General features: G+C 38.0%; 1 long non-coding RNA gene across 3 annotated transcripts in view; it reads left to right on the top strand.

Moving 5' to 3' along the window:
- The window catches only part of LOC118351062 (uncharacterized), a 40085-nt gene extending 18794 nt beyond the window's left edge, over positions 1-21291 (top strand). For 2 of the 3 annotated variants that reach the window (XR_007402804.1, XR_007402803.1), the window contains exon 3: positions 10607-14164. This is a non-coding gene — a long non-coding RNA (uncharacterized LOC118351062). Of the gene's footprint in view, positions 1-10606; positions 14165-20950 lie in introns of those variants that run through there. The other variant, XR_007402802.1, reaches the window with a different exon arrangement.
- Positions 21292-27123: the final 5832 nt, after the last annotated feature.

The following is a 27123-nucleotide window of genomic DNA, read 5'->3' as shown; positions in this document are numbered from 1 at the left end:
AAAACTCAACCATCGATGACATAATATTGAAAACAACAATTTAGCAAATAGTTTTACAAATATGACCTCTTTGAAAATTGGGATTAATCTGAGGTGTCTTTATTTCAGAATATATGGATAAAAGCTGGATTTATAATTTAGATAGACTTTTTTGGGGGTAAACTAACCAGTTAAATCAATTCCATCTAGGCAATGTAACAAGGCTCTTTGATTTATTTTTCCTCCTCTGACAAGTGTTTTGGTTCAAATGAGTATTTTAGTATATTATGGTGGTATATATGGTGGCTATGGAATTTGACCTAATAAATTTAAATCAGTGCCAGTCCAGATCACTTCAAGTGCCTAGGAAGAAACTAGTTTCTTAATGTTGATTGTCCTGCCTGTCATATAAAGAAGCTTCTGAGGAAATGAAGGCTTGTCCTCAATCCAAGATAGGTATAGTTGCTGCCTTGTAGGACCTTAGTTTCATTGATTACCTGTAGGCTTCATACCCTGTTTAAATATGTGGATGTAAGAAAAAAGATGCTGCCTGACAAAGATGAGTGGCTTCGTTAATTCAATTAGCAGTGGAAAATTTACGAGCTTTAATTAGTATAAAATAAGCTACAGAAGTAAAGATAGTGATTAAAGCATGCTAATCTGATTAGAATCACAATATGTGTGGTTCCAGGCTACTTCATGATATGACTTGCCTGGCCAGCAGAGGCTGGGGAGTTGCAGAAAACTCTTTGGAAGATGAAAGTACTTGCACATGCCACCCAAACCTGGAGCTGCTGTTGGATTACTAAATCACTTGGGGGAGTGGGTGGATTATGCCTGAAAAACACTGGGAAAAGCTCGGGCTTTGTTGAATTGATAAAAGCCTTCTTTCTGGTAGGAAGCCTATAAAATCCATGACCACCTGCAGTGAAGGGAGCTAAATCTAACTTCAGAGCTCTCACAAGCTGAGCAAGATTTTAACCCAGCCTCTCAAAGCTTCAAACTTATGAAAAGTCTGTAGAGTCAAAAGATTGTGAATTGTCCATACTTTCTTTATTCAGATCCACACAATGAAAGCAGTGTCCACTTGAGATATTTAGACAAAGACTATCCAAGTATGCTGTGTATTGAGAGAAATGTTATACTCAGTGCTGTACAAATCACATCATCAAATGATCACTTAAATCCTCTCCAATGTTCAATTCCTTGGTCTAACTTCATATCAAACTAATTTTAGTTTATGAGTGTAGATAGATGAAAACTGTCCATTTCCCTTCCAGCAATTCCCAGTTCTCTCTGCCCCATTTTCTGGTTTGTAAAGCTTCCAATTATCTCAAAGTTTGGACTCTAAAACAGGTCATGAGTCTCCATTATTTCCTATGTGCGTATGCAGAGCATTGTTTATGAGGTTTTCATAATATTTAGGTAGTCATAAACTGACAGAAACCATAACAAGACTTCACTTTTCAAACAAAATGTAACCAAAGTTTTTAGAAAATATTCAATTATAAATTAAATAAAATGGCATAGTTTATACTGGCTTAGGCTTTTAATACTTGGTATCAACTATTTTAAGTTTTTATTCCTTCAGTATGAGCTTATTATAAGAAAAGGTTTTTTGGTGTTGCAAATGCTAGACATAAAAAAATTCATATTAAGTGGCTAGTATTGTGACAAAAGGTTATGGACATTTCAAATCAAGTCATTTTTTTTTAAATAGACATTTTTATTGTCAATTTGATGGCATAGATTTCAGCCACAATTGTGTCACCCTGCCTATTGAAATGATTTAGTTCAAAATAAACCAGCATTTTTCACTATAGATTTTTCATTAAAAATATCTGCTAAAAGAAAAGAATTTTTCTTTTGTGCTTGTGGCTACAATACAAAAAGGATAGAATGAACTACTGCTGAAATATTCTTAGATTAAATTTATTAATTCCTTATGTGTATCTCATTCATTAAATTATAATTCATAATATATAGTTCATGGCTATCATGAAAGATGATGTGAAGTTCAATTTCAGTTGCACTGCTATCTATGTGGTAACAGAAATATTTTTTTTCTCAGCCAATGAATATTTGTTGAGAACCCCAGAAGATGCATTATTCTGTCCTGTATGTTGGAATCTTTTTTGAAGAATATATATGATGTGGTAAATAGGATACTTGTCTTTCTTAGATTTTTAAAAGAGGCATACTAATAATGGGTGTTCAATACAGACATTTGGAGATATGAATAATGACCTTCTTTCTGGAAGGAAGCCTATAAAGAAGTTCAGTCTGTTCTCCCTTTCTTTCTTCTCAGTCTGAAAGCCCTGAGGTAGCGCTGAGCAAAACAGGTACCTACAGGCAGTGACACAGGATAGGATTTGTTGCTTGACCAGGTTGCAGATGGTGTTTGCACTGACTGGAGCATGTTGAAGCTCCATTGAGAGGTGTTGGGATGAGCAGGTGGGATGCTTATGGAAGCCCTCACGTGGAATGAGCACCCCAATGGGTGCTCCCCCATGGGTACTGGAGTCCAGGTGGGTGAAAAGGCCTCCTTCCAAGGAGGCAGAAGCTTAGGTGGCCCATGCATGGGTGTATTAGACTGATTGGAGGAGAGGGAGAAAGTCCCCATGTTGGAGGATGGGGAATTGGAGCTTTAGTGGGTGCAAAGGGCACGTTTATAGACTAGTAAGGCGTATAGAACCCAAGAGGGAGGAGGAGGCAGCCTATGTGCAGGCACTGGGGGTGTGACCCACATAGGTCACGAAAGCTGAGAATAAGGTGAGGAGAGCATCCTGGTGGGAGACAAAGGTGATGGCAGCAGCATCTGTGGTACAGACTGGAGCTCTGCAGAGGGCACCTATGCAGGGGTGTGGTGGCTATGGGTGGTAAGAGAGCATGGAATTGGTCATAGAGGTGGTTTTGCAGGGAACTGGTCACTCTCTGGGGGACTGAGTGAATAGCAAAGTATAATGAAGATAAAAAGAAACTGGAATAAACCCATGGAGTTAGCTTGGAATTACAGTATTGGTTTGAACTCATGGTTTTCAATATTTAGGTGTAGATTGATATATATAAATGTAAATAAATATTGATAAGGATGTATGCGTGTATACATGTATATGTATAGTATGTGCATGCATATACACGCACATATTTACTAGCTATGTCCAGAGAGAGATCCTGAGAGCAATGACACTCTAGTGTCATCCAGATGCTGGTACCTAAAATCTATGCTCTAGGAAAAGAACCAGGATTTCTTGGAGAAACGGCTGATTCTAGGGACAGATCAGGTTATTTACAAAATAAATGTGAGGTATTTCATTATGGTAGAAGGTAAGGAAGTACTCAAAGAATGAGGAGGACATTTCAAAAAGATATAGACAGTCAGATGGCCAAACAAGAGACAATTTTAGTATCAAAACAAATAATAATAGTAAACCTTTTCTTTACAATAGACTACCAAATGCTTAATGTATAAGGAGGAGGAAAATCATTTGGCTCCCATCGTAATAATAATTCAGGCAAGAAACATCAGTGGATGCAATTAAGTGGTAGAAAATTTGATGAAGAGTAGAATAGGCTCTTAAAGTATCTTCACAAAGGGACAAAGAGTGACTTTATGGTAAAGAAATCTACAGGCAACTTGACCAAGTAATTAGGGTGAACATTACCAAAAGGGACAAAAGCAAAATCACATAGCACCTGACAGGATGAAAGAAGACCACAGCATCACATTTGTGATATTTCTGCCAAAAATAGATAACCTGAACATAATCACGAGGAAACATCAGACAGCCAGAGTGAAGGACATCCATCTAAACAACTGGCCTATAATTGTCAAAGTATCAATGTCATGAAAGCCAAGGAAGCCTTGAGGAGCTGTTTGAGATTGAAAGAGATGAACAAAGCATGTTCACCAGATAGGATCCTTGACTGGAACCCTTTACTAAAACACATACTCTTACCCAACTGGGGAAACTTGTATGTAGATTAGATGGTAGTAATATATTAATACTAAGTTCTTTATTTTGATAATTATATTGGGGCTTTGCAGAAAAATATATTACTTGTAGGAAATACATTCTAAAATAATTGAAGGTAACAGGGCACCAGGGCCACAAAACTATTTTGAAAGTTTGAAACCATTTCAAGAAAAAAAATATCAGGAATCTAAGAGCTGCTTGTGTTATGATCTGGCTGCTTGGAGGAGGACAAATCACTTCAGCTCTTTATCTTCATCTCTTAAATAAGGGGGTTGGACTAAATTATCTTTAATCTCTTTATAGATCTAATATCATCACTTCTCAGGTGTCAATCAAGAACATTGTACTAAAAAAAAAAGAACATTGTACTTAGGGATTAGGCAAGAATGGAATAAGTGGTATAAATAGCTGTGGAGGAAGAATCACTGGTTGCATTTTGTGGGAACTCAGATTCCTGGTGTTAGGCAGAAGATGAGGGAGTGCAAGGAAGAGAAGTGCTGTGAGCACACAATCTGAGCGAAGTTACACATCAGGAAGAGACAAGATCCTATTTTTTGTTGAGAGCTTTCTTGATTCCCTTCCCCTCTTCCCTTCACTCTCTCCCTTCCTCTCTCCTTTCTTCCTGCATCTAGCAACTATTTATTAAGCATTTCCCACAGTCAAGGCGCTGGGTGAAACGCTGTGGGGGGTAGAGGCAAAAAAAAAAAAAAAGAGATAGTTTCTGCCCTCAAATTGCTTACAGTCTAGTAGAAGAGGAGAGACATAGATAAAAAAAGCAACAATGAACAACAACAAAACCCCCCAAACTCTGCTTCAACTGCACTAGTTCTGCCACTGTGATGTTCAGAAATGAATCAGCCTCTTGATCAACAATCTGTCTCCCTCACATTCCTTCCCCTTATTTGATTCTTTTATAGACTGGGTGACATGTGGCATTGATAGCTGTACACTTTATCAGGGGGAAAAAAAATAAGCCTTAGTCAAGTGAGCAGTACTCTAGAGACTTTATCTGCCTCATGCCTCTAGGAATAAAATGGAATTTATCTCTGATTTTTAAACACAGAGAAACTCTGCTTTCCCTTTCCTACCACAGGGAAAGCTGTGATTTAACAATTTATGTATGAAATGGTTAATTTCATTAGGGCAAAATTGTGAAATACAATGTGAATTGGGTCCCTCTTAATATAAGCCATCTTTTTAAGCTGGTAAAAGCATAACATGTACTAATGCATATAGTATTGTTATTAACACAGTATTATGACATTATATTATAATGTCAGGGAATTTATATATATTTTTATATATGCCACTGAATCAAATCAGCAAGGGAGTTAATCTGCAAAATCCATATTATTTTCTTTATCGGTGATTTTGGAAAAAGCATGGAAAATCATATTGTTTGAACGAAATATGTTTTTAAAATGAATTTCCAAATAAAATTTCCCCTAATGTTCATCCTTGTTCATTAAGCCTACATAAAAGGGACTAAAGCTGCCATTAAGTGGTGGTTGAATGGCTCTCTGTTTGAAGTGTACACTACTATTCCAACCCATAATGTGTCTATTGTTTTGGAAAATGCTAATTGATAAATTGATTGTGATATTCATGTTCCGGCACTCCAGTTGAACAGTGCACAATGCCCCATGTGATGATGGAAAAGAGCTTGTTGTTTGATGCACAGTGATAGCCCATCCACATCTATCTCAATTGTGAAGGGTTATTTCAGTGCCTTGATTGTTTTTCTAGATGCGAATGGCTTAGACCAGAGAAGGGTCATGCAAGATATTAAATTACGCTTGTTCCTTTCATTAGTGGAGTTGCTCAGATTAATAGATGCTGAGCTAGGAAGCTGCATTTGACATATTTGTAATGGATTCTGAGGGTGGCTGAGAAAGCCAGCATGGAATGGCAGGGCATGGGGCCACGGTTCTGGTCCTGCTCTGGCTCTCTCCGACTCTGTGATGTTGGCAAGGTACTCTGGGATCTCCTCTAAGAAGTAAGGATTTGGACAAAATAATCTCTCAGTCCCTTCCAGTGCTTTTAATATGAAATATCACTATGTCAAATTTCTTGCTTGTTATGGTACTTAAGTTAATATGGGAAAAACTGACAAATAACTTCCAACCAGTCTTTCATCAAATAGACACCAAGTCCCTTTTATGTGCTAAGAACTCTGTTTATTCCAAAAGTATAAAGATTAATAAAACATAGCGTGTGTCATCGGGAGTTTATAATTTAGCCTAATACTGGCAGACTGATAATAAATTTAGTGCAGTGACGTTACAGTAAGTACCACAATATAACTAAATGTAATGCGAGAGCCTAGATATGACGCGGAAACAGAAAAAAAAATATTGCTATTATGAACATTGTTGGAAAAATTGTACTGAATTAATGTTAAATTTCCTGAGTGTGATAATTGTATTTTGGTTATTTAAGAGACATGCTTAAATATTTGGGGTCATGATATCTGTGACTTAGTCTCAAACGATTTAATAGAAATATATTTATACACACACTCACACACACACATACATAAGTATGAGAGAGGCTGAAAGCAAACACAGCAAAATATTTCCAATTGGTGAAACTGGTAAATGGATATTCTCTTATGATTCTTGAATCTCTTCAGAAGGTAATAGCTAGAAAAAGTAATGTGTGCTACGGTGTAACAGGAATGCAGGATAATTACATGCAGGGAAATTCTAATAGCTGGTCCAATGTAGCAGGATATTAAATCATCTCATTTTTGTAAGTCTGAGGCCCCTAGGATGAAACATGTTGTTGACCAGGTGCCAATGATTCTGAAGCGCTGGTCAACAGCTCCACAGAACCAGGTATGATGTGGCCCGGGGCAGGTCCAGTACATTGGCTTCTTCTAGCTCATAGGAGAGAAGATGGAAGATTATTCTGAGGCACAAGAATGGTTAAGTAACTTGCCCAAGGTCATCCAGTAGGTAACGGAGCCAAGGAGCCACAAACTGGCTTTTGCCAAGCAGTCTCCTTGCTTTACCACCATATGGTGCCTCGGATGTTCCATGTTAGACTGTTTTTAGTTTTATTTTCTCTGTCTACTTTCTCAACTTTAGTTTGGAACAAAAGTGTTCAAAGAAGCCCAAATTGCATGATCATCAGTGACTTGGTCAAATCGAAACTTTGCTGGTCTGATTACTTCAGAGTCCTGATGATTGTGACTTGGCCTTTCATAAGGATTATAGAAGGTTATAAGTGATTTATCTGGTCATTGATTTTGAAGACTTTCAGAGCAATTGGATCTAGTATGTGCAGCAAGCTGGATCTCTAAATATATTTTTTAAGGCATATAAAATACGTCTGTCTTAAAGAAACTGACAACCATCCAATTCCCCATTAGTAGAGTGGAGATTAAAATATATGAAGAGTGAGATTGAGTAGACCTTCTCTGAGCCTTTATCCAAGCTGCTCTTATGGGACCAGTGTCTCAAGAAAGATACTAGGTCAGCTTGAAGTAGGACATGACTTTATCTTGAGTTTAGGGAACTGTAAGTATTTTGGAAGATGTTCAGGAATAAAGTCCTGAAAATTTTCTTTTCAGGTTCATAAAAAGAGAAGGCACAGTCAGTTAGTTAGGACAAAGAGATTTTGGAGGAGAACACTGTGAATGCTAAGGGACCTTTAGAAAAATTCTCGGCAAGAGTGTTTTGCTATTAGGAGAGGAGGCAGTACAGAAGGAGAGAGGTTAGACTGTAAATTTAGAGGAATGATAATCTTTGGAGTCTGCAATTTGGAGCAAAGTAGTCTTGCATTTTATTCCTCTGGTGTTTGTTTGTTTGTTTTTCACTCTGAAGCTTCAACCTTCAAAGCAGAACCTGACAGGTTGTGCTCTGTTAATCTAGCCTTCTGGGAAACTGTCTTCAGTTGAATAATAGCAGCAAATCTGTGAGTTCACTCCTGTTCTGGATGCTCATTCATCTCAACCAAGTGGCAGCGGAGGCCTTAAATGAGCCATACAGGAGTGCAACTGGCAAATAACTTCAACTGGGAGTTTTGAATAATGTTACTTTTAGGTTTTGAAAAAAGTTTTATTATGTTCATCGTGAAGCCTAATGGAAGGTCTTCTGCGTCTTGAGAGGAGGAATTATCATGTGCAAATTTCTCAGAATCTAAATTATTTCAGTGGTAATCCAAAGACATTCCTTGTCAGAAGCAATATTATTTTACACATGCTAGACAAGAGGAACCATTGCTCATCATCCCAGCCAGAAATCTGGAAAAGTGACTAGTGAATACCATGAAGAGTTATGCAATAAATTCTTGATGTGTAATATGCTTCTGTTTTTTTGTATCTGATATGATTTCTAAGAGTATTTCTGTCAATTCATTTGAGATAACAATTTGTGTACATTTGTCTATGTTTGATACCTCTTCTTTGTTTTAGTTTTTAATTTTTTTCAGTCTCATTGAGATATAATTAATATACAGCACTGTAAAAGGTTAAGGTATGCAGCATTATGACTTGACTTACATAGGTCATGAAATGATTACCACAATAAGTTAACATCCATCATCTCATATGAATTTTTTTAAAAAGGTTTTTTTTCCATACAATGAAAACTTTTAGGATTTATTCCCTTAGAGACTGTCAAATATGCCATATAGCTGTGTTAACTAGAGTCACCTTGTTGTATATTACATTTCCAGGATTTATCTATAACTTGGAGTTTGTATTCCTTGACCACCCTCCTCCATTTCCCCCATTCCCTGCCTCTGGTAACCATAAATCTGATCTTCTAAGTGTTTTTTTTTTCTCTTTTTCTTTTTTTTCCAGATTTCCCATATAAGGGAGATGATGAAGTATTTCTCTTTCTCTGTCTTATTTCGTTTAGCATAATGCCCTCAAGCTCCATCTACGTTGTTACAATGGCAAAGATTTCCTTCTTTTTTATGGTTGAATATATAATATGCACACGTACACACACACACACACACACACACACACACACACAGCTCTGTTTCCATGTCTTGACTGTTGCAAATAATGATACAATGAAATATTTTCCTTTTGATATTCTCCTGTGACAAATATAGGCCATAATGTGAACTAACCCTTGGTGATATTTAATTGATCAATTAATTAATCATTTATTATATAAGGCTTGCTTTACTTTCTAATTGCTTCATGTGTACAAATACTTATTTCTCCTCTGTTGTGAGACATGCTGCTGGGGCCTCAACACAGTGGAAGGGAATAAAGGATGTAGATAGGATCAGGCTAATGGAATTCTTGTGGAGAGCTGGTCTCTGCCTAGGGAGGCTGGTGCTTTATATAACAGTGCCTGGGGAACAGTGGTGAACCCTAGTGACCAACTGGGTAGGGTTGCCATCACAGGGGTCTAATCAATTGAAGAGGACATGGAAGCAGGAAGTCACTAGATTGGAGGAGGGGAGGGTGTAAGGATGCAGTTAGGGGGATGCTATCAGCTTAATTTCAGGGAGTTCTAGCTTTAAGGAAGGTCCTAGCCAGCAATTTAAGGGTGGAGGGAGTATATCGAGCCACTGAGGCTGGAGGGTTGTTGATAAAGTCTTAATGCATTTGAAGCTTAGCCAAAAGGGTTAAATTTCAGAGCAGAAATCTATGCCCAGTGAAGGAAATAGTAGGTTCTCTCAGGAAGGCAGAAGGTCTTTAAGCCAAACTGAGACTGCGACCAGGCCTTCCTGTATAAGACAAACATGACATCTGTTTTCATAGATCTGGTCCAGCCTAAGGAATGTCTCTGACTTCTCCTTCTCTCTTGGCCCGCATCACCAATCTACAAAGACATTTGTGCCCCTGAGCCTGGATCTCCTCAGGTCAGTGCTCTTTGGCAGATACTATGACTGGATCAAGACTGGCCTGGGAATTAAAACCTATTTGTCATTCCGGATCATGTATTTACAAATACATGTGGCAGGCTGTGAAATTGGATGCTTCCACCTAGAGTCCCAGGTACAATAAATACCAAGAACCAAAATAAAATTTGCCATAGACTACCAAGATGAAAATTACTAATTTAAATTTGAACTTTTTATTTGGGAACTGGTTACACAATTTCAGGTCTCTTTCCAGAGGCCCTTCACCAAAATCAAAAATAGGGGTTAAGTAAGATTGGGAAAGGATCTTGTGGGGACAATTTCTATGTAGAAAAGGCATGGGTGATACAGTGTTTTGAGCATCTGACTCTTAGTTTCGGCTGGCGTCTCATGGTTGTGAGATCAAGCCCCCATGGGGCACTCAGAGGGGAATCTGAGTTTCTCTCTTCCTTACTCTCTGCCCCTCCTCACTGTGCATGCACATGCTCCGTTTCTAAAATTAAAAAAATATATAAATAAAATCTTAAAAAAAAAAAAAAAGAAAGAAAGAAATGGTATTAAGGGCCACAGTTGCCCTGAAGGGGCTCATAGCCCCTTCGCCTAAGGCTATTAAGGGCTGTTGTCATGGATGACCTGGCAAGTTTCCAGGACGACAGGGCACAGGTACCATGGTCCTGCTTGAGAAAGCTGAAGTGGCTCATGTGGAAGGAAGAATGCTGTGGTTGAGAAGAAAATGCATTCCTCAGGAACACACATCAATAGGGTGTGACTGCTGAGTCAGCGGGCATCATACTGACAATATTTTCTTTTCTTTTTTTTAGATCATGCATGAGTGCTGGGAGAGGCACAGAGGGAGAGAATCCCAATCAGGCTTCATGCCCAGTGCAGAGCCCAAGGTGGGGCTCAATCCTGTGACCCTGAGATCATGACCTGAGCCGAAATCAAGAGTCCAAGGGTGAGATGCTTAACTGACTGAGCCACCCCAATCCTGATGACATTTTAAAATGAATCTTGCCCAAGGGGTTTTCCTTCCAGGGTGAGAGGACCCAGGTGGTAACCAGCTGAAAGGTATCCCCACCTGAGACAGAAATGAAGTGGGGCCAAAAGCCACAGGCTCAAGGAGAGAACTGCCATGTCACAGAAGTGGCAATTGATGGGGCCTGCTAAGGAAACTTCAAAGGACTGATATAAGCACCTACACAAGATAGTCTGCTTTAAACACCTGTAAGGGGGATCCCTGGGTGGCTCAGCGGTTTCACGCCTGCCTTTGGCCCAGGGCGCGATCCTGGAGTCCTGGGATCGAGTCCCGCGTCGGGCTCCTGGCATGGAGCCTGCTTCTCACTCTGCCTGTGTCTCTGCCTCTCTCTCTCTCTCTATGTCTATCATAAATAAATAAAAATAAATCTTAAAAAAAAAACACACCTGTAAGGCCTAGAAAGCATGACACCCATCTGTGACAGTGATGGCCATGTAAGAAGCACAGATATTTCTGGTGCTTTTATATCCAACCTCCTCCAGCCTTAGGTGGTGGAAGCAGGAAGGGAACTTCTTCCCCACTGCCAGCTACAGGCTTCAGCTAAAGGCAGAACTGAGATTTAACTTGAAATCAAGTTAGAGCTTGCTAATATGATCTGGGCAAGGAAGTTTTACATTGCCTGCAATCATGTTTGGTAAAGTTACCATAGGCCTTTCTATGATCTAGGAGTGACCCAAAGCGTTCTAGAAATGTCTTCACTGTCACTCAAGGGCAAGGAGATGGATGGGTGGCAAGTACTGAACGGGTATAATGGGGTGGAGGGAAACAGAAATAAAATTGTGTATATAGTTCATTCATCTATTTATCCATTCATCCACTGTGTATTTATTAAACACCTTCTATGTGCCAGGTGCTATATTCAATCCTGAATATAGAAGCAAGTGAAAACAATATTTGAAAAAAAACTTCTGCTTCATGGAGTTTGATAGGGAGTTTATGTTTAATGTCGTGGAGACATACAAGTACACAAGTACACATAGATGGACAGGTCTACGAATGAGCTGCCCGGATGTTCTACTTATTTTCCACCATCTCTTTAAAGCACTGGTGAAACCCAAAGCTCATACAGCTAAAGCCAAGTCTTGTGATTTTGGTCCTCTCTGTTGACTTGCTTATATGCAAGATTGTTCTTGAATGTTCCGTGCTACTCTTCATTCATATTGCTCTGTTCCTGTATCGTGGCTGCTAAATTAATCACCTCTCCTTGGCCTCCTAGGTTTAACCTTGAAGTACTGCTTTTTGTCAACCATGTGTATAAATTAATTTCATTTTTGGATATTTTGTTGCAACACTACAAGTTCCTGCTTAAAATTGTTTCTGTGACATAAAAATGGCCCATCTTCCTGCTCTTCGGTACATAAGACCATTGGGAAGAAATTTTGACTCTGGTGACAATTTTTGCATGAGTTTCCAGGCAGGGATGAATTAGTAGGATTTGTATTAAATGCACTTTAGTCAGGATGTGGCTGGCAGTTGGCTCCAACCACTCCTCTCTCTCCCCCTGGCTCCTGAATGCACCGGAGACACAGCCTGCCTCACAGGTCCTACTAAAGCAGGACTAGGAAAAAAGGATTGCTTTGACTTATGATGGGAAGAGAAAAATGTTCATGCTGAATGCTCTACTATGGTGTAAAATCTCTTAAATGTAGTGTGTGGCTGTCTTTTTGAAAAATTTGCTCCATAATTCTTTTATCTTCACTTCTGTGCAGTGGAGCAAATGTAAAACTAATGAAGTCCAAATTTTAAAGTTGAAACATTTTGATCATTTAGCAGAAGGGAAATGATGGCATCTTTTATTAAAATAATTATTAATTGGTATTTAGAAGAAGGAATTTATAAAACATAACGTCTCCTGATAGGTATTTACTTACTTAAAAACTTTTGGGGGGTGCCCAGCTGGCTCAGTTGGTAGAGCATGAACTCTTGATCTCCAGATTGTGAGTTTGAGCCCCATGCTGGGCATGGAGCCTACTTAAAAAAAATAATAAAATAAAAGATAAATAAAACTTTCTGAAAATATCATGTCAATTTACTTCTTATGACACTGTAGCTGTTGCCTAGTTTCAGGTCCATAAGCTTCTTTAAATGCCATATGGATGTTCCTTAATCTGTCATTTAAAATTTTTTTTTAAGTTTTAGTTCTCCTGTGTAAAGAGCACTTCGAGGTTTTTGTTAGTGTAATTTAGCCATCACGAACAAGCAATTTGGCTGAATAGTACCTGCTATATACTGGACCACTTCTACTTGTGAATATTGATAAGTAGCCTTTTACCATCGGTGTGAGTTCATTCAACAAAAACATTATTGCTTTCTTGCTATGTGGACACAGTACTAGTTTCTGTGTCAGCTAAACAACAGGACCCACCTTGGAGAAGCTTATCATGCAATGGGCTGTGAGGAAAGAGATACGTAAATATGCAATTTATGCTTTTATAATACACAGGATGTAAATTTATAATTGTAATAAAATGTGTTAAAAGCTGAGGGAAAAGGATGTACAGGCTGCTCCCTATTTCTTTCTCATTTCTAATCTCTGCCTGACTCCTCTTAATGACAGAGCGAGCACTTTGACATGAGACAATAGGCTATAAGGAAAGGTTACACATAAAATTGATCAAAAAGATTGCAAATGCTGAGGTTGTATGTGTGAACTGTGAAGTGGGGATGTTAATCCTGAAGAAGTATGTGTTAATAAACAACATATATTGAGTATACTGATTAAAACTGTCTGATTAATCCAACAGTAAATGCTCTAGAGGCATTAAATTGAGCTTTTAGAGAATTATTATCTACTTGAGTCTTTTTAATTCATCAAATGCTCCTAATATATTATTTACCACTCACTAGTTTTTGAAGTCACGAGAGTAATGTAATTTGGACACTTTAAAAATACATAACTAGAGATAAAATAGTAAAATAATGAATCTCCTTCCAACCATCCATCTTACCTTTCTAACTTACTCCATAGTTAATGGTTATGCACAAGTAAATCTCTGGAGACATTGTAATAGTACCGTGCCTAGTTTCAAAGTGTGTATTCATATAAAATTCCCTTTGCTTACCATTTGGAACTAGAATTCTGAGAATCATACACTTTGAGTACGTATTTCAGGAAGAGAGTATGCCAGTGTGCCATGATAGGAGATACATAGGGAAGGGAGTCCACGCACTCAAAGCTGAAGCATTCAGGGAAATAGAAACCTATTTGTCATGGGACCAGAAGATTTAGGAACATAAAACATCTGCAGAGTACAGCTTTAACCAAACAGTAACATTTTATAAAATATAATAATACACGTTATCAGTTTCACAAGTAAAATTAAGAGGTCTTTGGATGGGATAAGCGCACAGCTATTGAGATTGATACCACCTACATACTTCTGAAGGTCAAGATGATTCTCAAAATTGAAATTTGTAGTTGTGTGTATGGCTATGCACATTTCAATATAAATGATAATAAATTAGATGTGGCTACTCTTCTACCTATTGTCATATCTTTGTCCTGTTCACATTCCATTTTCCACTTCCTTCTACCAAACACTCTCCCTCCCCTAGGGAAATGAGATAGAATCTGGAAATCTGGAAGAGAAGTGTGATGTGCTCAGGGGCTGGGGGGTGCATGAACAGAGAAGGAAGTGAAATGTGGGAGTGGGTACAGTAAAGAATAAGAGCCAGGATAAACTCCAGCAAGGTGGAGTTTTTTAGATGTTATTTTTCAAGGTGGTTCTTGAGCTTTAATTTTTAGGAACTTTTGTGGTATTTGTTGGATCTGACCATAATTTGGTCTTCTGAGGCAAAAGTGCAAATGCTTTGAAAGAGATTCTAGGTACAGATTTTTTGAAGGGAAATTTTTTTTCTTATCTGGAGATTTCTAAAATCACTAGCTGGTTGACCATCTGTGGATCGTTCAGTCATTATTGTCACTTCCCCAAGGATGGAGGGAAAGATGAGGCCACCTGATGCCCTGTCATTTGTACCTTCTTGCATCTTCTTTCTCTGAGATATTTCCTAATTTAGTTTATTAAATCTAAAGCTGAACAAACACTATTGAGAAGTTCCTAAATAGTTTTTAGGCAAAGTGTATCATAATAGTTCAATAATACTCTTCTGAATTGACCTTAAAATGCCTTCTCTTAGCCTGCCGTTGTCAATAATTCTTTATTCTAACAATATTTAGGTGAAGGGCCATAAGAAGGAAATGTAGAATTAGTTGTAGAGATAAAGGCTATTACTGAAGATCTTAATGTGTTGGGAAGTGAGTGTTCCGGGCAAATTCTATAGGAAGAATTCTGACAGATGGGATCAAATATCTCACAGATAAGAAACTATCTCTAGAAATATGCCAGCTTTATGTGGAAAAAGTGGCTAATTTTTTGTGAAGATAGCAGTCCTGTCCTTAATTTCAGTGCATTTAGACAGAGAATCATATATATATATATATATATATATATATATGATCATATATATATACTTATATATATATATAAATATATATATATAGAGAGAGAGAGAGAGAGAAACTTGTCATCTGAACAGTGTTCTAATAGTAAGAGTGTAGACACATCTTTGGAGCCTATAACATGAAGCTTTTTAGAGAAAGTGTTCATCTTCCATGTTATTTGTTATTCTTTTGAAAAGTACTTTATAGGCTTTCTGCAAGTGCAGGATATTGGACAGAAATCTAAATTATATTCTAGTGTGATGGGAATATGCCTGCCTTTAATACACCACAATCACCTCACACAAGGTAATTCTTATTGCCTCACTTGTAGTTCTGGGAGTAAATTTTGAAGTTTCCCAAATTGGCTATGATGGTTAATACATGAGCAGTCACTACCCACTCCCTTGGTTAGGTTACATGCTTAATTAATCGCGTTTCATTTCCTTTCCGGCTTTCATACAAGTTTCTCTTACTCTACTTTGCATGATTTTTGGAAGAGAGCGTCCTCTGAGGACTCCACCTCTTCCATCTTTGGAGAAGTTCTCAGGAGAGGCAAATTAGCACATTGTAGCATCAAGGCAAGGAAGCCGGGTTCTGGGTATGGAAGGTGAATGCGGACAGGGAGTTCAAGAGCACAACTTTTGAAGTATGTTTCTGCCCCCGACTTGTGGCCTATGGGACTTCACTTCATCTTTCTTTGCTTCATTTCACCTGTCAGTTAAAAAGGGCATAATATTTATGTCCACTGTGCCTTGCAAGTCATTCACTTTTTTGATTTTTATAATGAACTCTTTGTTCATATTGAAGCAAGCCCGTGTTATTAACAAATGATACAGTCACAATGAAAAACTCCTTTCCCATGCAGAAAGCCCAAGGGACAGCTGGGGTTCCTATTACTCAGCCGCACACCTTTGCAAATGGATGAGCCTGTACCACCGCCTAAAGGTCAGAATGCAAAGGATTCGCTGATTCAGCAGGAAGGATCAAGCCCTGGAGTTTCAATCTACCTATCTAAAACACCTCATCTCTTCTTAGTAGGAATAAGACCTGAAAATGCTTAGGGCAGAACAGAATCTTATTTTACTTAGACCCAAAAGTTTTACCCCTAATGTCAGTCTTCTAGGACTGTATCATCCAGTAGCTACACCAGAGAAATAAGAGTCCAGATGTAAACTCACCGGCTGTTGAATGTTCTTAGAACCATGGTCTTCCCCACTGCGTGTGACTCAAGGAGACGATCTTTCCCTGTAGTAGTTTATTCATTTAGAATGAAGCAATACTCATAAACTCCTGAGTAATTAGACTTATGAAGTCTGAATTTTGAAACTATCTTCCCATTTTGTTCTTTCTCTAATCTCTCCTCTGGTGCTGTCACTCCAATACTAAAACTGAAGCTCTTAAACCTGCAGTAGTCCTTTCTAATTATCATTTTAGAGGAAACATTTTTGGGGGAAGGCAAAACTATCACAAAAACTAAAATTAGATTTGGGGACCATTTATTTCCCTTAAAATTGTAAATTCTCTGCCTTTATTGCTAGCATACTTCTTTTAGTAATTGTGAGTATCACTGCTGCCATTGCTGTTTAATTTTATGATTAAAGTTTGTGTACTACTTCCCATGTAGCTTTAAGCACTAAACTAAGAATTGCACCTGCTGTGCTAAGAATTTCACTCGCCAACCATAGCAGGTAGACACTGTTATTGCCCTCATTTTACAGATGAGTTGTAGAGAGGTTAAAAAGCATTTACAATGTCCTTGGGACCCCTGGGTGGCCCAGTCAGTTGAGTGTCCGACTCTAAATTTTGGCTTAGGTCAGGATCTCAGGGTTGTGAGAACCAGTCCCATGCTGGGCTCTGCACTAGACATGGAGCTTGCTTACAATTCTCTCCCTCTCCCTCTGTTCCTACACCACTCACCCCTGCCCCTACCATCTCTTAAAAAAAAAATTCCAAGGTCCCATCACTGGTAAAAGGTAGAAAGAGCACTAAAGCTCAGGTTTGTCTACCTTCAAAACTATCTGTGCCCTCTCTTGATGAGCATGCAATACTCTGCTCGATAGCATGATGCAGTATTTGTTAAATATTTTTCATGGGAATGTTTGCCGATTTAGGATTTTTTAAAAATGATTTATTCATTTCAGAGAGAGAGAGAGAGAGAGGGTGTGCACGTGCACACATGACTGGGAGGATTACAATCATTTCATAAAGCGGATTTTCAGTGTAATAACAACAGGCAATATAGTCTGTAAATTTTATTGCCCTAAAGAATAAAAGAAACCACTCCTCTTCTATGTGGGCATGAGAGCTGCTTGCTTTGAGTAGTTCTCCTCTTGTGCCCGATCCCACAAAACTGGGGCCTGTGTTTCAAATCTGCACAAGATTCCCTAGTCTTCCGCTGGGGCGTGAAGAAGGGCGAGGACAGAGGCAGTCATCCATTATGTGAAAAAAGGGATTGAAATGAGGGACACAACCTCCCCAACATGTTTCTTATCAAGTATGAATACCCAAATATTAGATGTTCTTTTGTGTGTTTCTCAAAAGTGTGAGTTTTTACTAATTTTCTTTAAAATGAATTTTTATTTTCATTTAAGTAGTACATGCATACAATGAAAACTTAGTAAAAACTGGCGAACAACAGGACATGTCTGTCTTCTCTCCTCCCCATTTCTCCTCACTTCCTAGTTTCCTTGTTCCAGAATGACATTCAATTCCCTTAGCTTATCCCACTGGTGGTAAACCTCCATATCTCTAAAAATAAGATACTTGACTTTTTAACCACTGATATAATTTTCATCCCTATAAGAAGCATGATATGAATTATTTCATAATTTTGGCTAAGTCAACAGAATATCGGTCACTGATGAACTAGTTAGTGTCCTAGGAAATTAACACATACTTCTGTAATTTTTTTCTAATATGCAGTTTCTTCTCCATTTTCTCTGTTTTCTGTCTCCAAAATGTCTGGTCTTTTTTTCAGATTAAATTTCTAATATCTTGAATTATTTCTCAATTTCTTTTTATTATAACTTCTTAGAACTATCCTTTTCTTTATTGTCTGAGCTTTTCTACTTATTAATTTGTATATCAATTTTCAAATACTACTTCTTGATCTCTATAACTATTTGGGAGCATCAGATTCTGTAATTTAGTGGAAGAACTGTCTTCTCTAATCTCTGTGAGGATACTGATTGTGGGATTTATTTCCCCTTTGTGTGTGTATTTGCAGCTATATGTATGTATACTTATTTCTTCTGCTTTTGTATATTTTGAATTCCGTATTTTCTTTCATTGTCTTGGGTTTGGGCCATAAATCTATTTTTTAAGAGCAAGGCTTTATAAAATTGTTGAGAAGCTCTGTTTATGAGGAGAGGACTTGTCAGTTGTTGGCATCACTATTCCATGGTTGGGTTCAATTTAGCTTTTCCCTAGGTATGTCCAAATGTCTATCTAGAGACTTTTCAGGGAGGAATCTTCTGAGAAGTCTTTATCTCCTGCTGCAGGTGAGGCAGGCTGAGCAGGGCAGGTAGAAAGGATAAACTTGGCTGCAAGCATTCTGAAGTAGGTCAAGAGAAAAGAGTTGAGAATCCTATAGTTCTCCATTTGTGTTTCACTTATTCCCTATTTTATTTTGTTCACCTCAGTTCTCTATTGTGTTTTGTGTTCCCCAAGTCCAGAGATTCTATTTAAATTATCCACAAAAAAGTATCTAGCCTCCTGAGGGGTGAGGGTGGATGATTTTCTAGAGAAGCATAAATTAGGATATCGATCCCATAAAATTAGAAAAATTGAATAATCCATTAACCACGAGCTAAATGTTTATATTTTAAAAACAATTTACATTTAATTATACAAATATTATGTAAATCTATTTTCTTTTGACCAAGTTCAAGCAATACAAATAAAATCTTTTCCCACTAGAATCAAATTAAACCTCTTCCTCTCTTCTTCATAAAATATTATTTTTTTCATAAAATATTATTAATTTAATATGTATGCTTCAGTGATTTATAGAACCTATGTAAAAAACGGTGATTCTTAATATTTTTGACGTAACTTATGTTCATGTTTCTTTACTATGGTGCTTCTCCAAGTGTAGTGCCCTGATCAAAAGCATCAGCATTATATGTACTCTTGTTAAAAATGCACATTCTGGCCTCTACTCCAGATTGACCACTGAATCAGAAGCTCTGGCAATGGGGATCAGCAATATGAAGTACTCTGAAATTCAAGAACCACTGACCTTGAGAATTCATGGTGAAGATCGTGAAGAAAGATTATGAAAACGGGTCCAGAGGCCCAGTGTTAGACAGTTCAGAGATGATGGCAACATGATGTTTGCTGTCTCTTGGAATACTTTTTTTGAATACTTTCATTATAGATCAATGAATAATGACAAATGTGGAATTCAGATTTTAAAAAACTTAATCCTGGTCTTACTGCCAGATTTAGGGAAGAGGAAATACTTAAACTCCCCCAGCTCTCCCCCCCTCTTAAAAACTCTAGGGAAGCAGCAGGATGTGTAGAGATGGCATCAATCATGCTGGCACCCTTTTGCAATGCTCAGTACGTACCGGACAGATGCAAACACTTTCTATCACCATCTCTTACCATGTGGAGGATAAGATTGCATTTCTGGATATCTTGGTTTTAATTATACATCAGAATGGTCTTCCGCTTACATACTGGTAAAAACTTCAGGCTCAGAATTTGGAGAATCAGATGCTTGTAGAGACTGTGCTGTTTCTTAAGAAGGCATGCATCGCTGGGAAAATTATTTTTGCTCTCTAGTCCTTAATTTTTCCCATGAGCAAAATAGAAATTGGACCGTATGACACTCTGTCATCCTAAGATCCTGAACATCGATGATAAAATGCAGAAGGAATTTTAAAATAAGGTGCTTTCAGGAAATTGGTTCCTCTCCCCCCGCCACCCTAGCACCACCCCCCTCCCCGTCAGAAAAACCCAGCCTGAACATTCGTTGTTCCATCTCACTTAGGACAACCTCATGACTCATGACTTATCCTATCTTTCTTCCTTCTTCTACCGCCTGTAGAAGGCCAGGCCACATCTCTTGGGTGGCATTCATCTGCACAGAGCCTCTCAGAGAATGCGTGCCACAGCAACAGTGGCAGAGTGGTCCTGGCCATGAAGGAGAGGCTGGATTACCAGAGGCTCTGCTGTGGCTCCTAATTAGTGAGCAGTGAAGCAGCAGGGACACACTGGCCTGGCCAGAAGAATGTTCTTTCACTTCTAGCCAGTTCTCAGCATTCTCCACAGGATGGGCCACACTGGCTAGGACTATGAGGATAGATAACACAGCCTCAAGCACACTCCCGTCTTGTAATCGGGAAATTCCAGGGTTGTAGGGGGAAACGTGTGGTGGTGGTGCTGCTCATCAGGCTACAGGCAGCTTGGCACTCAGAATCTGATTGAGAAAGATGGAATTATTTTATAGTTCAGTGGGTTCCGAATTGTTATTCTACTCAAATCTTTATTGCATGGCCCTTGTTAATTTAATAAGCAATCTGTATCCCTGGTACAGAAAACAAATAGGTTTTATAAGAGAAGGTCTAAAATCTGAAGTGGCAATAACATAACTGAGAACATAGTTTTATTTATTTTACTCAGTGGCAGATCGTATTTTCTGTAATTTCTGTGCAAACAAACCAATATGGTCTTCTTCTGAAGGGCATAATTGGAACGACAAAAGTGAAGTCTCCATTGACCACGGAAACAGATTGGGGACCACAGTAATTTGACCTTATGAAGAGTTGCTATTGGAATACATAAGCACAAACATGAAGACACTTCTAGAATACTACTCAACACGCTTTGCCCCAAAATATTGCTTCTGCTTTGGAAAAATTACTTTCCTAAAATAGCACTTAATTAAAAAACATCTGTCCTATTAAACAACTGTATGAACATTGAACAATAACGACGTTAATAAGAGTAAATCCCCTAAAGAATAACTCTCTGGCATCAATTCTTTGCAAAGGTCTCTGGGAGCCATGCCAGGAAAATACAATAAAATTTACTAGCCTGAAAGTTGTGTCTGTCCTTTCCCTTTCTGTGTATCCTTCGTCTGTGCCATTCTTTTAAAACAAATTCTTATGATTTTACTAGAAATTTGAGAACCTTGCTTTATAAGACAACACCGCCTTATATTTTCAGTGTTACGGTTTTGTCCCAATGGCATATTACCGTTTCTTTGCAAAACCATCATCTCTCTTTGAAGTTGATTCCACACATCCTCAATGATCTATATTTTCCAGATACTGATGCAAAGCCTTCATCACTACACTTTGCGGGGCTCTCATCCCCGCCTTGCTGCACTTTGCATGGGCTCTTCCTCTCTGAATCATAAGTCACGAGGAGGCAGGGCCATTTCCAAAATCAATTCCTGGCAGAAGAGAAAGGGCCTCCATGCATCAGGAAACCATTTCAAAGGTTAACAGTTTATCCAAGGGCATTAATTAAACTTCTTTCATAAATAAAGGCTCAGTGCTGTCAAAAGGTGCAGTGCATGGGGAGACAATTCCAAGGCTATAGCTTCCTTCGCAAAAAAGAAATGAAGCTCTTCTCAGACAAAGCCTATTAAGCACATTCACTTCCAGATTGTTAGATGTAACAAATGAGGGGGAGAGACAGACAGCAGAAGAGCCCTTAATTCAAGGAACAAAGGACGCCTTCTATATTCTCTGGCATTGTGGTCCTGTCTCCGAAACATTCCAAGAGCTCCAAAGATGGGGATAATTAAGCAAATGATTAATACCAAACCAAGGATGACTTTTTAGGTTCATTTGATATCAATTTCCTTCAGGGAGAGTATCTTGTTTATTCCTTTTAGCATTTTATCCCCAGATATAAGATTAAAAATTACGTGGCCCTGGTTAAACCGTTGAAAAGAATTGGAGAATTTTTGTTGCTAGGCTTTGACTGATGAGATTCTTTGCCAGTTTGTAAGAGAAGAAAAATGGAAAAAATTATAGAATAAACTATCATAGTCACTTTTGCTGGTGAATGTTTATATTTAGATCCGTTTCAGCATGGGACAAACTAACATCAAGGGCAAGGATATAAACAGCCTGACTTTTGTTGTCACATGGGTACAAAGCCGTATCAAGATGAAGCGCAGGCATTAGAAAATTGTAAGTGAATATTGGGTAAACAGAGACCCAGAGCAGCTTCTCTAGTCACCAGGCTATATACAGAGCCACATATGTCTTAGATGTGAGTGACATGTCATAGATTCAGCAGAAAGTGGATAATGCAGAAAGAAAAATCAGCTTAAACATATTTAACAAAAATCTAAAAGATTGTTTAATATGAGGTCTATTTTTTGTATAGAATTTGCTCAACCTGGTTTTAAGTGGAGATGTTATAGCTGCTAAATCTTCCAAAGGGAACTGATGCAAAAGATAAAGTATAATCAGTCTCCAAGCTTCAGCTTCAGACTTTTATTTTTGGTCAGGAGAACTCTTTCTGGGCCTCCTTTTCCCATAGCTAGACATTTTCCCTTTCTCTCTGGACCTGTCCTCTTTCTGCCTCAGTGGCTCATATCCTTTTGAAGACACAAATAGTTAAGGGCAAATAAAGAAACAAATAAAGTGGGTTATTTTTAAGGTGGATACTGTCAAGGATGATGAGGCCTGCATACTGGCTGAGTGCATCAAGGCCAGGCAGAAGCACGGAACAGTCTGAACATGCCAGGTACAAGAAGCCAAAGCTCCAGAGGCACAGTGAGGGCCCAAGGTACAGATGGATCAGGAAGAGATGGGAACTAGCTTCTGGGACTCAGAGATTTGCTTTGTTTCATTCTGAGAGTATGTTTTCTGATTGAGACAGGATTAGCTTCAGGAACAAGATTTAGGATACAGATTCAGCTACTCTTTTTTAAAAAAGATTTTATTTATTTATTCATGAGAGACACAGAAAGAGAGAGGTAGAGACTTAGCGGAGGGAGAAGCAGGCTCCATACAGGGAGCCCGACGTGGGACTCGATCCCTGGACTCCAAGATCATGTCCTGAGCCAGAGCTGCTTGACCTCCAAGCCACCCAGGTGTCCCAAGATTCAGCTACTCTTAATCACATGATGCCCAAATCCTCTCCTTGGTGTAAACAGAGGTTAGTATTATGTGTAGGGAACTATACTATAATAGTGGGGAGCATCTCTTTCAAAACTAATGAGAAATCAAAACCTAGGGAGAAAGTATGAGTGAGGGTCTTGCAGGGCCCTGGAGTTCACAATCCAGAAGAGAGACTAGAATTGTGGAATATCGTATGGAGACACAAAAGTCAGTTGAATGATCCAAGAATCCAGAATTGGAATACATGAAAATAAAAATCCCACAAAATGGATGAAACTCTGAAAATTTTCATCAAAAGAAGACATAAATACATAATGTTATGAATGAAAAGTGGCCCACACTACAAACAAATTAAAAAGATAATAAGAACACTACCAATAATTACTTTCCTCCAATTTTGAAATCTACAATGAAACAAACAGGAAAAATATAAGGGAAAATGTAAGGTGTATACAATTCAAGACATAATTTCAAGAGAGTTAAAAGCTCAAATAATCCTGTATTAGAGAAATTAGTCTTCAAATCTTCAAATAAAGGAGTTACATAAAAATAATTGTTTATGTAAAACAGCAGAAATGGGGTTTCACAGGTAAATTTTACTGAATGTTCAAAATGCAGATTATCCTTTTTTTTTTTTAATTTAACAAACTCTAGTGGTTAGAAAAGAGGGAATATCTAACTCATTCCACAAGAGAAGCATAACCTTTACATCAAAAGCCAACTAAGGTGTAGAAAAGGGTACTACAGGTCAATTTTACTCATTAAAATAGATGTAAAAATCCTAAAAATCCTATATACTAAAAAAGCCTTGAAAGTCAAATCCAATACCTTTTTAAACAGAGAATATCACAGTTACCCTAAATATATAAAAAGGAATTATCTTTAAAAAATGTCATTCACATTAATAAACATTTAGATGGTGAGTATAATTAACATTGAACATTAATAGAGGCTCAGAGAAATCTTGCTATGGAAAAGCCTATTTAAACTTGTGCAACTCAGATTTTTCCAAAATTTACTTTAACATTGAATTATTATTAAACTTATTATGAAGAATTACTTAAATTAATACATGCTATCAAACATTTAAAGAAACAAACCCAATAAACAGAATGCTTGAGTCTCTTAAAATAGATTGTACATATATAATTTATCTTTTAGAAAAATGTGTCGTAATCTATTGAAAGTGGCCCTGGGACAGGAGGCATGAGATGGGAACTGTCATCCTTGTGTTTGCTGCTAACGAGATAAGTGACCTTTAAACTTATTTGCATCAGAGTTTTCTAAAATAAAAATCAAAGAGGCTGGATTATATAATCTTTTTTTAAAATATTTTATTTATTTATTCATTCATTCATGAGACACAGAGAGAGAGAGAGAGAGAGAGAGAGAGAGAGAGGCAGAGACACAGGCAGAGGGAGAAGCAGGCTCCATGCAGGGAGCCCGATGTGGGACTTGATCCTGGGACTCCAGGATCATGCCTGGTGCCAAAGGCAGGTGCTCAACCGCTGAGCCACCCAGGCATCCCTGGATTATATAATCTTTAGAATTTTTTCACTTTTTCATTTCCTAAACGAGAAATATGTAAATTTGTACACTTACAATTTGTGTATCCTTTTGTGTACTTTCATGAAACTTGCTAAATAAAAGGTTTTCTGCCATTTTGATAAATTGTGTGGAATCAGTTATCTAACAAAATAATCGTTCCAACAATGTAAGGCTCTAACAACCATGATCTAGAGCCCAAGAGCAACTGTAAGGTGCACCATTCGAAGTACATGGCACTTTGGCATCTTTATTCTCTTATGCCTACCTTGAAATAAGCGTACTCACTTTAGGTTCATTTGGATACTGCTTTTTTGATGGATACATAATTTGATATTCATGGTGATTTCATGATAAAAAATAACACACCATTAAACTTTTTCATTTAAAAATATCACAGACTTCTGTGTACAATATATAGTCCCCTCTGATCTCTGACTCTCATCTGAATTGTGCGCTCCAATCTCTCCCTGAATGACACTCTATTCCACAGAATCAAAATGTCTTTCAGCTAGAAGAGTTCCTGACCAATAGTAGATACTGAATAAATGATTTTAAAGACTGAAATTAGTGATGATTACAATATTATATTCTATACTGACTCCTCATACCTGCTCCTGAAGACTTTTTTCTTCTTCTTCTTCTTTTTAATTTTGGTGTTCCTAGTCCTTAAATAGATCTATGCCCATAGCAGATGGATTAATAAAGTAATTATAAAGTTGTTAAAGTGAATGACAAAGGCTGGTCAATCTCATGCGATAGATATTGATTAAATCTACACTATATATTACCATATGATACATGTATGCGTTTTAAGTAAAGTTATCGATGTATGTATAATAAAAAGAATAAAAATAATTAAGAACTTAGGCAAAGGGGAGCTACATATAAGAAAACAAAAAGATAGGTTTTAAAGTGGTTCCCAAAGACCTTACCTTTTGGTATTCATTCTTTGTACAATTCCCTACCCTGGAGTATAAGCTAGAGCTAGTGATTTCCATGAAATGAATAGAATACACCAACAGTGATGGAACATCACTTTCAAGATCGGGTTACAAAAAGACATTGATGTATATCCTATTTCCTCTCTCTTGCTTTCTCACTTGCTTGCCCAAACTGCCATGCTGTGAGCTGCCCTATGGAAAGGCCCCTTTGGCAAGGAACTAAGCAAGGCCTCTGACTAACAGTCCAGTCAGAAACTGAGGAACTAATGGCTGAGTAATATTCCATTGTATACATAAACCACATCTTCTTTATCCATTCATCTTTCGATGGACACCAAGGCTCCTTCCACAGTTTGGCTATCGTGGACATTGCTGCTAGAAACATCAGGGTGCAGGTGTCCCTGGCGTTTCATTGCATCTGTATCTTTGGGGTAAATCCCCAGCAGTGCAATTGCTGGGCCGTAGGGCAGATCTATTTTTAACCCTTTGAGGAACCTCCACACAGTTTTCCAGAGTGCCATTTGCTTCAACGTGGATGGAACTGGAGGGTATTATGCTGAGTGAAATAAGTAGATCGGAGGACAAACATTATATGGTCTCATTCATTTGGGGAATATAAATAATAGTGAAAGGGAATAGAGGGGAAGGGAGAAGAAATGGGTAGGAAATATCAGAAAGGGAGACAGAACATGAGAGACTCCTAACTCTGGGAAACGAACTAGGGGTTGTGGAAGGGGAGGAGGGCAGGGGGATGGGGGTGACTGGGTGGCGGGCACTTAGGGGAGCACTTGACGGGTTGAGCACTGGGTATTATTCTGTATGTTGGCAAATTGAACACCAATAAAAAATAAATTTATTATTAAAAAAAAAAGAAACTGAGGAACTCAGCTCAGGTGACTGTGAAGTATTAAATCCTGACATCAATCATGTGAGTGAGCTTGGAAGATCTTCCTTTCGACAAGCCTTCAGGATGAGAATATAGTCTGAGCCAAAATTTGATCACAAATTAATGAGACCCTGACGTGGAGGTGCCTGTGAGATAATAAGTGTTAGTTTTAAGCGCTAATGTTTTGGGTAACTTGTTATGTAGCATTAGCTAACGAATACAGCCAAGAATTAAATTAACACATCAAAAAGTATATATTTGTATTAGTTGGTTGATATACAATTGCTAGAAGCTAGCCAAAATCTTTTCTCTAAGTTAATGGAGAGCTAAAGCAAGGAGAGAAGTAGTTTACATGAAACGTAGTGTTCAGATGATAAATACAATGTAATTGTTTGG

The sequence above is a fragment of the Canis lupus genome, chromosome 16 (assembly GCF_003254725.2).
Source record: "Canis lupus dingo isolate Sandy chromosome 16, ASM325472v2, whole genome shotgun sequence".
In the NCBI taxonomy this organism is placed as follows: Eukaryota; Metazoa; Chordata; class Mammalia; order Carnivora; family Canidae; genus Canis; species Canis lupus.
This window is presented reverse-complemented; position numbering and strand designations above follow the sequence as displayed.